The following is a 12,248-nucleotide window of genomic DNA, read 5'->3' as shown; positions in this document are numbered from 1 at the left end:
GAGACTACCTAAAACAGGCAGGAAGCTCAGAAAGTAGTACAGTATTCAACTCATTAATTATCTGTTAGCTATTAGGTCTGATGATGTTTCCTAGATCCTCATGCCCTTTGACCTCTTGGTAGCTTTTGTAAGCACTCCCTCTTCTGAATGCCATTTCTTCACGTGGTTTCTGGGGCATCATCTTCTTCAGGACCTCACACTCTTTTGATGGATCACCATCTCCCTTCTGTTCAATTAGTGTGGACTAGGTCCTGGGCTCTCTTCTCTTTTCTACTTACTTGTATTTTCTCACTAGCTCTCAAGATATCAACCACCATCAATATGTAGATGTCTCTTAAAATTAGATATCCCCCTTTAATATCTCTCTTGAACTCTAGTTTTGCACTGCCAGTGGACTCTTGGACATCTCCTTCTGACCCACAAGAATATCAAACTTAGCATGTCCAAAATGATATTTATTATCTCGCCCACTATCTCTTCCTCCCTTCCCAAAATTTCCTTCCTGTGGGGATAGGAAGTCACCCATGCTCAGAAGATTAGAATCATCTTTGACTCATTTTTAAGTATTGAAGTCAAATGCTAAGAGAAAGGGGTCAGAGGCTATCTTTTGCTTCTTTTTGTACTCCAGTCAATTAGCACAGTGCCCAGCAGAAAATAAGTGCTTAATAAATGACACTGACTTTCTCCATTGAATTACGTTGTCTCCAATGTCTTATAACAAGCAAGCCAATGAACAATCAGCTGAATCTACTATCTTCTTGAGCTATCATCCTATAGCTTTCTTTCATTTCATAGGCAAGCTCTGAGAAAAAAAAAAAACTACCTATGAAACCTTCAAAATCACACACATTGGACATCTCCAACTGGATATCCCATAAGAATTTCAAACTTAGGTCTAAAATATTACTTATCTTCCCCCAGAACCATCCTAGCATTCAATTTCTCAAAGTTCAGGATACAATTACCCTTCCAATAAGTCAGATTCACAACCTCAAAGCCATCCTTGACCCTTCCTTCTTCGTATTTCATATTGTTGCTAAGTCTTTTTTGATCCTATGTCCCTAACATATACTATATCTATTCCCTCCCATTTATTTTTTGTCACAGCCTAGAGGAAGTAGGGAGTCACAGAAGCTTCTTCAGCAAGACAATGGTGACACTGCCAAACCTGTGCTTTAAGAATATCAATTTGGCAGTTTGGGGGAGGCTGGAGAGAGAGGGTGGGCACAGGAAGTTATTTTAATAGTTCAGACAAGAGGTTGACCTATGATGATCAACCAAATAGTGAAGAGTGAAGAGATGGAAAGCTTGCCAAATTTGTAGATGGCATGAACCTCAGAGAAAAAGATAACATGTTTATCTTTATGTGATTACCGAGTTAGAATTCAAAGAAAACTACCAGGTTAGAATAGTGAGCTAAATATAATTAAGAAGAATTTTTAAGTGGACAAATACAAAGTTTTATACTTTAGTTTAAAATGTGACTGGAACAGTACAAGATGGTGGAGGAATGATTAGTTCACTTAAAAAGATTAAATCATGCTTAGTATGGTTTTAGCATTGAATATTCTAATTCTTTTGAAGCTGAAAATTCATATAGAATATAAATGGTGTCCCTCTTTGAAAGTGAAAATATCATTCTTTGACCATGCCAAATAACAAAGGACTTACTGCACTTTATTTAGATAATAGCCTCCCACAGGAAAGCACATTAAAAAAATTGGGATGAGTATAAATTCAAGGAAATTAAGTTTAATTTTTTTTCCATAGAGCTCAACAAAACATCTGCGTGAGTCATTATTTTTGTTTTGCTGTCCGTGAGTCCAAGAGCTCTTGTAAAAAGGTAACAATCAACCATTTCTCCAATTAAAACTTCAAGAGTCACGTTTGGTATTTACTGAACTTGAAATAGTAACCATTCATTTTTTTTGCAAAATTTTTGAATTTGAATTTGACAAAGACGGTAAAGTCTCAATGAATCTCGTTTTCCAGTAATAAAAAAATCCAAGTGATAATGATAAACTCTTGAGGAAAATTAGAGGATTAGAAACTAGTCCATTAAAATCCTCAGATTAACAGATGTGTTTCACTACTGATATTAAAAGATATAAAAAGTTAATTAAAGCTATCTACAGGCATATGGAAAAATGCTCTGGATGGCTGCTGATTAGAGAAATGCAAATCAAAACAACTCTTAGATACCACATCTCTCCTGTCAGATTGGCTAAAATAACAAATCAGGAGAATGATAAATGCTGGAAAGGATGTGGGGAAATTGGAACATTGTTACATTGCTGGTGGAGTTGCGAGCTGATCCAGCCATTTTGGAGGGCGGTTTGGAACTATGCCCAAAGGGCTATAGAAATGTTCATACCCTTTGACCCAGTAATACCACTTCTAGGGTTGTATCCCAAAGAAATCACGCAAGCAGGAAAAGGACCCATATGTACAAGAATATTTATAGCGGCTCTCTTTGTGGTAGCCAAGAATTGGAAATCAAAGGGATGCCCATCAATTGGGGAATGGCTGAACAAGCTGTGGTATATGAAGGTAATGGAATACTATTGTGCCATAAGAAATGGGGATGATGCAGACTTCATAACAACCTGGAAAAACCTACACGACATAATGCTGAGTGAGCGAAGCAGAGCCAGGAGAACGTTGTGCACAACCACAGATATATGGATTCCGTGAGGACCAACCCTGACATACTGCGCTTCTCTCAGCAACCTAAAGGGGCAAGGACAACTCCAGGGGACTCACGATGGAGAATGCTATCTTCATTCAGAGAAAGAACTGCGAAGTTTGAATACAGACTGAGGCACACTACATGCTCGCCTTTTCTGCTTCTCTTTTGTTTTTGTTTTTGGGGTTTTTTTTTTGTTTTTTTTTTTTTGGTTCTGTTTCTTCTTTCTCATGATTCATTCCATTGGTCAAAATTCTTCTTCACGACTTGACTAGAGCATAAATTAATTCAATGCAAAGTTATACATGACAGTTATATGAGACTTCATGCCGTCTTGGGGAGGGAGGGGGGAGGGAGGGGAGAAAAACTGGAACTCAAAACTATGTAGAACCGTGTGTGGTAAACTAAAAATAAATAAAGAAAAAAAAAGATATAAAAAGTTAAATAATGACAAGAGAATGAATGCTTGGAAGTGGATAGCCTGGAAAGTGGGAAATCATATACTGTATAGGCTCAAAGAGGAGAGAGCACTTTTGTAACGATAAAGACCAAGCAGGCAGGATTCCTGAATAGACTAATACAGCCTACCTTCCAATTACAGTATTTCTTCCCACTTGAGAGTCATCAAAAGCCAAGAAATTATTAGTCAAGAATAAGTCATCATCTATAGCTTCCAAAGAGTTACTATGATATAGCATACTAATAAGTAATTTCCCTGGCGAATGCTATGTCTACATCTGAGCAAGGTGATTATTTGAAGCACTTCCAAGTTCCCTGGGATTTTTGCCTTCAAGTTGTATCATTATCCAAATCAAAATGTTTTTCTCTTTGTGTGATAAAAATAAAATCTGCCAAAAACACATGTCAGGTTGCTGTTATTTTGAAAGAGACTCTAATCAGAAACCCTGGTTGCTTTGATATAAGATCTCACATCTGTGATTTCATTGATGACCAAGGTAGCAAACATCAAAACAAATTACTAGCCAGGAAAATGTAAATAAACAAAAAAAAATTGCCAATTTACAAAGGGCCACAGAATTTTTAAAAACAGAACTAGCAATGGGAGACTCAGACCATGGATGGTTATCTTAATATACTTTTTGAACTCTGCCTTAGTTTCTGCTTTCAGGGAAGAGAATTCTGAAACCTCTCCTTAGAAGAAAACTAGAATGATTTATATCATTACAGATGACATTCATTTTGAGTATTGTAAAAATCAGCAACAAAAGTATTTACATTTTGAAATCACAATACAAATAAATATATCTAGGGATGTTACAAAAAATTCATGTTACTCTAAAACTCATTCCAGTTTACAAAGTGCTTTCTTTACAACTGCAAACACAAGTGGTTTGATCTTCATTATACCAAAGTGAGCAGACTACCTCAGAGTGATTATAAGTGGCTTATCTAAGGTCACACGGCTAGTTGGTGCTGAGCCAGAACTGGAATCCACATTTGGTACTTTCTACTACTCCACACTACCATTAAATTGTTGAACAGGTTCTGCTAAAGAATTTTCAGTCTACATTGTACACCTCAAGAGGTGAAAATGATGTGACTGACTCCTTATAAGGAGGACATATCCTGTGAGATTTACTTTCCCAGCATTCCATGCTATGGCCTTTAATAGTCAAAAGCAGAAATTGGCCCAAAACACATTCCTGATTTGAACAGAAATTGTCTGAAGAGCTTTAAGATACTGGACCTTTGGGGGCAGGGGAGGGGTCTCTCTCTCATTATTCTTTTTTACTTATTGTTGAGCAGGAGATCAGAGACTTGGCACTAATTCAGCTGATTCCTTTCTCTATCTGGATATCAGGAGAGCAGAAGCTTTTTGTTTCTGTTGTTTGACATGCCTCTCTCCTCTTGTAAGCTCAAATCCTTCCTCAGACTCTTATGAGGCTATAATGGTAATCAGGGCAGGGCTTTTTGTTGTTCTCTTAAATCCCTTTAATGATTCTGGCCTTTGTTTGAATGGGGCTGGTAAAGTGGGATCTTGTCTTGGAATGTTTCTAAGCACTAAGACAATTGGGAGTCATTGATTTGTATATAGTGGTACTAGGGATTAGCTAACTTTCCCACACCCTAAATGAGACTTTTCACTGTTCTTTGTTTGAGTGGTTCTAGCACTGAGGTAATCAAGTGCCCCAGGGCCATGAGATGGGTATATAAGATTCCAGGTTGGTGTTTGACTTTTGGGGCTCACTCATGGGAGGAGTGTTGAGACTCTGGGCAAGCCGTTGTAACTGCCCACTGCACCTCCCCCCACCCCCAGGTTTGCTAACACAGACCTATTGGCTTTTCTCTGGTAATTACGTATTGTGATTTGATCAGACAAGGTCTGTCTATTGATGTTTGTTATTTCTGTCTGTATTTGCCTCGAAGTTCAGAGGGCTGATCTTTTCCCGCTGAACTAATTGAATGATATTAAGTATAAGTATGTTTGATTAAACTGAGATTGTTAACCCCTTACAGTTGCTTTCCTTAGAAAAACAGATCAAAGAACCTGTGTTAGCAGCCCTTCTGTATGCTGGTGTTATTGGTGTTACACAGCCACAGTAGCTGCTAGCCACATTGTTGCTACACAGGCCAGAGGTGTGTTATGTGGGGCAAATTAATCCACCTCTCAGCATAATCTATATACCTCTCAGGGTTCCTATTATGATCAAATGAGATAACATGTAAAGTGCCTTGACAAGCTTAAGGAAGTTTATAAATGTTAGTTATTCTGGAAGACAGAGGATTGGGGAGCATCATCGTTTTTCATCTCTCTGGGCATTAGTGGATGAACTCTTAGAATTGAAAAAGAAGCAACCAGACCCCTCTCTCTCTCTCTTTCTCTCTCTCTCTCTCTCTCTCTCTCTCTCTCTCTCTCTCTCTCTCTCTCTCTCTCCCCCCCCCCCCCTTCTCTTCATTAGGACTTAAGATGTTCACATTGTATCATGTCAAAGTCGGCCAAAAGTGACCCAGAATCACAGGATCATAGAGATCACAGAGTCTTCAGGAGTCACCTACTATAACTCTCTCATCTTAGAGATGAGGAAACTGAGGTCCCAGGAAGTAAAATGACTTGCTCACACTCGATACACAGGTAATAAGTAGCATCGTGGATATTTGAAGCCAGGTCCCCTGAGTGCAGATATAAAGCTCATTTCCACTGAAGAAAACTGAAGCAGGACGTGCAATGTTTAGATGATGATGATGGCGATAGATAACTAGTATCTACTGCATGACAGGCACTGGACTAAGTATTTGTTTCTGTTTGTTTTTTACAAATATCCTTTGATACTCACAGCCACCCTGGGAGTTAAGGTCCTATTATTATTTCATTTAACAGTTTTACTGAGGCAAACAGAAGGTAAGGGACTTGCCCAAGTTCACACAGTTATTACGTGTCTGAGGCTAGATTTAAACTCAGGTCTTTCTATCTCTGTGCAACCCAGCTTCCTGGTTTAGGGGAACAGGTAGGTGAGAATGTAGAGAGAGTAAATGAGAAGTAATATTAAATGAGGTAAGTTATTTAAATCATAGAGAAGAACAGCATGGCAAAGAGGGTGGAGACTTGCCCATGATCAGACCAAGGGAGAGGCCTGCTAACAAATATTTCCCTAACAAAGAAGCCAGAAATAGGACTTGGTGCTGGGGTGAGGGTGGAGCGATGTCAGACTTCCCTGGAGACAACATAGTGAGAGAAGAAGCAGGAGCTTGTTCCTGTTGAAGAAATAGTTTAACTGTGTCCTGGAGGACCCAAGCTCAGGTCTGAATGGGGCTTGGGGATGACGAAGGAGGACTGATCCTGGCCTCTTCCTCCTTTCCTCTTCCTTCAACAATATATTTTGACAGTGGATGACCCTACAACGACTGATTTACAGCTCATCTTTCCCCCTCTCTTTCTTCCCCTCCCCGCACCGAGAGAGAGAGAGAGAGAGAGAGAGAGAGAGAGAGAGAGAGGGAGAGACACACACACACATACAAGAAAAGGTATGAGGGGAAGAGATGAGGAGGAAGGAAGACAGCATGAGGACTATGCAAGTCCATGATGGAACCATGTATTCTTTTGGGATACCTGAATCTGTCTTTGGCCAACATGGGATAATAATCCTAGTAGTGGTGAGGCATCTACTACCATTCATCCTTCAGGGATAATTACGAGTCAAATATTTTGGAATTGTCTTTGAGAATTCTATTCTTATGTATAGGATCACAAATATAGGACTAGACTGGCTATTAGAGGCCATCTATTCTAATCCCCTTGTTTTTTACAAAGCAGAAAAATAAGGTCAAAGAGAGGTTAAATGACTTGACCAAAGTCAAATGGGTTGTAAGGGACAGATGAGACTTTAGAACCCATGTCTTCTGATTCCAAATTAGTGTTCTTTCCATTGTACCACATTGCCTTTCACAGTATGGCTCCTTCTCTGCCCCTTTCCCTCTCTCTTAATTCTAGTACCTTCTATTGATCATTTCCTATTTATCTTGAATAGAGCTTGTTTGTACATATTTGTTTGAATGTTCTCTCCTCCATTACATTATGAGCTCCTCAAGGACAGGGACTTTCTTTTGACTTTCTTTGTATCTTGATACTTAGCACAGTGCCTGGCACATAACAGGCACTTAATAAATGCTTATTGACCAACTGATTGACTTTACTGGTTCATCATTCATTTTATACCCATTCATTGTGAGAATTATCCAAGGCTCTTCCTTGTGCCGTCTTTTCTTTACATTGTGTATTATCTATCTCACATGGTGATCTCATCAGTTCTCAGGGGTTCAATTATCACTGCTATTTGTAAGGAATGGGAAAATTCAACATATCCAAAACAGAACTCTTTACTTTTCAGCTCTTCTCAAAGTCTTTGTTGCTGCTTGTGTGGGATGAAAGACCCTCACCAATTAAAAAGTTAATTTATAATAAGGAGCCATCTCAGGGTAAGAACAGAAGTAAATTTTATTCAATTCTCGAGAATAGGGTGTCCTCTGCCAGCACAGTACAGAACCAGGAAAGGAGGCAAAGTACAAGAGGCAAAGCACCAATAATTATACCTAACACAAGAGAATTCCCACCCACCTCTGACCCTTCTCACCATTGGCTGGGAGCCAGCTTACAATCTGAGCGAGAAAAGCTAGACAAAGAACCGGGAAATCAAGGCACAGAAACTCCAATTCCCATTCCCTTAGTTAATGATTACAACTGAGGTGACATCTATAAATCTGAAGAATAGGATAAGGGGAGGGGGAGACCCTCTCCATTCTTCTACAGTACTTTTACAGTATAGGAAAACAGGTCACAGTGACCCTATTCTTACTGAGCAAATCTTTAAACCAGAACGAGAAGAAAGAACAAAAAGTTTCAGGGTAAACTTTCCCAGAGGCTGAGCCATAGACTCTCACGGCCTCAGAATTTTTCCACTTCCCTATTTCTTGATTTTTAAACATTTCTTAGTATAGATATAGATATATATTTATACATATCTTTCCTGCGAAGTCTTCACATTTTATTTACCTCACACACTGCTCAAAGGCACCACCATTCAGGTAAAGCCACTAACTCGGTGCCATCACTGACTCCTCACTCTCTTTTGTCCCACACATCCAGTCCATTGCCAAATCTGAACATTTCTACCTTCACGACATCTGTTGTATATATTACTTTATCTCCAACTGCATGACCACACACTGAATTCAGGTTCTCATGACCTCTTATCTGGTCTCTTGGAATAGCTTTCCAACTGGTATCCTAACCTTAAGAGTCTTACCATTCCACTCTATTCTCCACTCAGTTTCCAAGTAATTTTTCTTAAGAATTGGTATGACCATTTCACCACACCCAATAAAATAAACTCTAAGACTTTCTTCTTACTTCTAGGATTAAATAGAAACTGCTGTATTTAGCATTTTAGAGCTCTTCATAATGCAGCCCCTTCTTACCTTTCAAATCTTCTTCCATTTTACTTTCTTCCACGTACTCTATAATCCAGCTACACTGGCATGCTTGTTATTTCTCAAATAGGGCACTTCATCTCCCACCTTTGAGCATTTGCATTGGCTGTCCCCCATGCCTGGAATATTGACCCTTCTCATCTCATACTCCTAGCTTCCCTGGCTTCCTTTGGGACTTAGCTCAAATCTTTCCTTCAATAGGAGGCCTTTCGGAGCCCTCTAGCAGCTAGCACTTTCTATTCTCATATTACCTTCCAATTATTCTGTATATATCATGTCCGTACCTAGTGATTTTCATGTTGTCTCCCCCATTGGAATGCAGATTCCTTGGGGGCAGAGACTGTTACTGCCTTTCTTTATATACCTATAGCTTATTACTGTTTGTATTTACATCAAGCTTGCCTTCGTAATTTCTTCCTCTCACTCCTACTTCTTGCCCTTGGAGGTTAAAAAAAAAGAGTCCACTCTCTTCCATGAGAGCTGAAAAATCAGCTATCATGCCCTTCACACATCTTTTCTCCACGGTTAGCCTAGGCTCACGACTTAGAGCTGTAGGGCACCTTGAAATCATCTTGCAGATGAGGAACCTTCCTCTCGAAGAGTGCTTGATAACTAGTACACACTTAAAAGTTACTTGTTGAATGACTCCATCTATAATTCTTTTTTTGAAATGATTGGTTTTTAAAATTAAACTAAGAAATCTTCAGCCAAGTCATACAACAAACTTAAGGAACTATTTATGTTTAGTGGGGCTTAGCCTGCCAAGAGAAGCTTTATTGTTGCTGTTGTTCAGTTCTTTCAGTCATATCTGACTGTGACCCCATTTGGGGTTTTGTTGTCACAGATACTGGAATTGTGTGGGTCCGAGACCACTACTCACATTAAAAATAGACAAAGACCATTCTTAAGGAAAGGCAAAAAGGAATTTTATTGCTTTCTCGTGAGAAAGGACCCCACCCAAGTGGTAGAGGTTGGGGGCACTTCAATTTGTTTTACATTTATTCCATCTGAATAAATGGGTTATGTACCCTGAACAGACTACAGGAGAGTACAAAGGACTCAGATGGATGCCAGTCCTTTTATTGACTTCCCCTTTGAATCTCCCACCAGGCTCTTCATTGGCTAGATACAACCCCCTGACTGCCTATGTCATGCCACCCTCAAATGGCTCCTTTAAGCATGTGTACAAGAACTAGTTTTTTTTTTTTTAATTTAAAAGAATATGAATTTATAAAATACTTGAATTTATCCAAAATTACATGCATAGGTATTTGATTTCTAATAATTAGGGAGTAGCAGCAGAAACTTAAACATGGTAAAAAACTTTATCAACAATAAATACAAAGGATACTTTTACTCCAAAGGGTACAGAAGGATTTCTCACGCATAGATAATAAAAGGCATCCTAATTTGTAGAAAATCAGGCCCAGCTCTACGCAATGGATACGATTAATCTCTACTACACAATATAACCATTAGGATGAAAGGCCTGTTTGCAAATCACATCTATTTAAAGTGTGCTTAATTGGGACTGTTCATTCTTGGCAGTTCACGCTTCAGGAAAATCTAGAGGGGAGCATGGAACTGGGTGTGGGTGGCTATTGCCTGCTGAATGGCAAATGGTTCTTTTTTCCATGAAGCTGCTGAGAAAATCATCTATTTCCATCTTCCCCTCCAGGAAGTCCTCAGCAAGGGCGTCCGGCTCCTCCTTGGCCTCGCGGTCCATCACCTTCAGCCTCGCGGGAGGGCGCTGGTGCTGCAGCTCACGCTGCATCTTCTCAAAGCCCAACTTCATCTGGGTGAGCCGCTCATACTTGTCGAGCGCTGTCTGCCTTTTGGCTTCCAGGCTGGGCTCTAGAAGGAGGTTCTTCCGGGCAAGGTCCTCGATGCTCTTCACCAGGCCGTCCTTGTCTGTGATGACCTGCTGCAGCTGGGACAGAGTCTAGAACTGCTCCAGGAGCGCTTCTTCTTGCTCGTTCATCTCTGTCAGCTGCGACAGGCTCTGAGAGTTCTGGAAACGCATCAGAGATATCAGGCATCTTGTAACCACACTTGTTTTGGCCTGTCAGCATTGGGGCGTCCGTGGTGGGAACAGGCAAAGGCAGGCTGGAGAGGAAGCCACAGGAGGGAGCAGCAGGTTCGGGTGTGGAGGAACTGGAGGCCGGAGACACGGTGTCAGCCACGGGGACAGAAGCCATGAGTCTGTTTGCTTCTTGAGGAGGATATGAGGGGAGAAATGGAAAACCCTTAGCAGCATGTGGAGGCACCCCCGCCGGGCCACCGTACAGGTATGGAAGGTTGAGCTGGGGGCCAAAACTGGAGGATTCTTCCAAAACTCGTCCAAGAGACTTTGAATAATTTTTCCAAGGTCTGAGTGCATGGTAAAATTGTTTACTAATGGACCGGTGACGTACACTCCATGTTTGTCCATTAAGTGATGCCGTATTGGAGGGTAAACACTGATCACTGGTTTTTCCTGAGGAAACTGAGGAGGAAGGAAGATATTAATGTTAATTGTAAGGTTGTTTACTGTGAATGGTAACCTGTACTGCACATCTTTCTGTATTTCAGCTAAGCAGGCGTGCGCCCCGCGCAGGGACTCGATGAACCGCTGTTTCTGCTGCTGAAGACTGGTGAGGCCCCCGTCCGCCCCCCCACCCCCACCGCCCGTCCGCCCTCCCCCCCCCCCACCCCGCGCCTCCGGCTGGGGGACACACGCAGCTCTTGCTCATCGGGAAGAGCCAGCTCGTGCCTGGGCAGAGGCCCCGCGAGCTCGGGGCGGTGGCGCCGGGGCATGTCAGGCCGTGGGGCCCACTTTCTTGCTCGGGGCAGGGGTCCGATTAGAACTAGTTTCAACCAGCCATACTGCGAAAGGTCATGAGGTACGATGGTTAGAACTAGTTCCAACCATTCTGCCAAAGCTGGGGGGGGAGGGGGAGGAAGGGGAATGCTTTCAACTCTGTGGAAACAAAACTGCCCCCCCCTTTCTTACAGAGTGGTTTGCCGTTTCCTTCTCTGGCTCATTTTATAGATGAAACCGAAGCAACCAGGGATAAGTGACTTGTCCAAGGTCACACAGCTAGTGCATGTCTGAGGCAGGATTTGAACTCAGTTCCTCTAAATCCAGGGCCTGTACTTTATCTGCTGCACCACCTAACCACCCAACCAGGAGGTCATGCAAGAAAAATACTTTGTTAAAAGGTTTTAATTATTTAATCATAATTAATTGATTAACTCTTACGACATAATTAACACATAATCCTCCGGGGGAAGGTTACAGGTAATCAGATAATGGGGAAAATTAGGTAAGGCCAATAATAATATGTGACTTCTATTTGTTTATTCTCTACCATTCTGAAGCTTTGCTTCAATTTTGCTAATTGCTTATTACCATCAAAATACCGGGGAGCAATAGGCGGACACTGCAGAGAGTAAAATTTAGATTTGCATTGAGGGAAAAATAAATCCTGACAATTAGTACTATCTCAAATTGGTTGCCTTGGGAAGTTGTATGTTTCCCTTTTTGGAGGTCTTCAATCAAAGACTGAATGATTACTTGTTGGGGATGTGTGAGAAGGAATTCTTACTTAGGGATAAATGCCTTTAGCAACTTCGG

General features: G+C 41.0%; 1 pseudogene; it reads right to left on the bottom strand.

Moving 5' to 3' along the window:
• Positions 1-10,195: 10,195 nt before the first annotated feature.
• Positions 10,196-11,212, bottom strand: LOC118834372 (annotated as a pseudogene).
• Positions 11,213-12,248: the final 1,036 nt, after the last annotated feature.

Source organism: Trichosurus vulpecula, chromosome 1 (genome assembly GCF_011100635.1).
Source record: "Trichosurus vulpecula isolate mTriVul1 chromosome 1, mTriVul1.pri, whole genome shotgun sequence".
Lineage (NCBI taxonomy): Eukaryota > Metazoa > Chordata > Mammalia > Diprotodontia > Phalangeridae > Trichosurus > Trichosurus vulpecula.
This window is presented reverse-complemented; position numbering and strand designations above follow the sequence as displayed.